A 497-nucleotide genomic window follows, 5' to 3' on the forward strand; every position below is an offset into this window, starting at 1 on the left:
CTGTTCTTTGTGCCACCTTGCCAGTTGGCACCTTCCTCTCCCAGCAGCAAGGGACACTGGTTCCCACTGGGGAGTCAAGATTTTATTTTATTGGAGGGTTTTTTGTTCATTTAGTGGATTTTGCAGACAGTCCTGGAATTTGTGGTTTCCAAGAAATCTGAAAAACCATGAATTAAGTAGGTCACTAGCTACAGGTGTGGTAATTTTCACTGTGTTCTTTCTTATGTGAAAAGTATCAAATGTGAAGGAGATACTGACCTACGTATTAGGCACAGCACGACATGGCTCTGTGTATGGCTTCAGTACAAGATGAACTGAGATTGTTCTCTGCTCTAACATTTCTTTTTAGTAGTCATGGACAAATCATTATCAAAGCCATATCTAAATGAACTGAAGTTTTGCATTCATTCCCTTTCCACTTACTTTTGAGATGGATATTTTGATTTACATGGATAAGAAACACCACCCAATTTTTGACGTATCTACACAAGCCTTTC

Source organism: Crocodylus porosus, unplaced genomic scaffold (genome assembly GCF_001723895.1).
Source record: "Crocodylus porosus isolate Cpor-Errol unplaced genomic scaffold, CroPor_comp1, whole genome shotgun sequence".
NCBI lineage: Eukaryota > Metazoa > Chordata > Crocodylia > Crocodylidae > Crocodylus > Crocodylus porosus.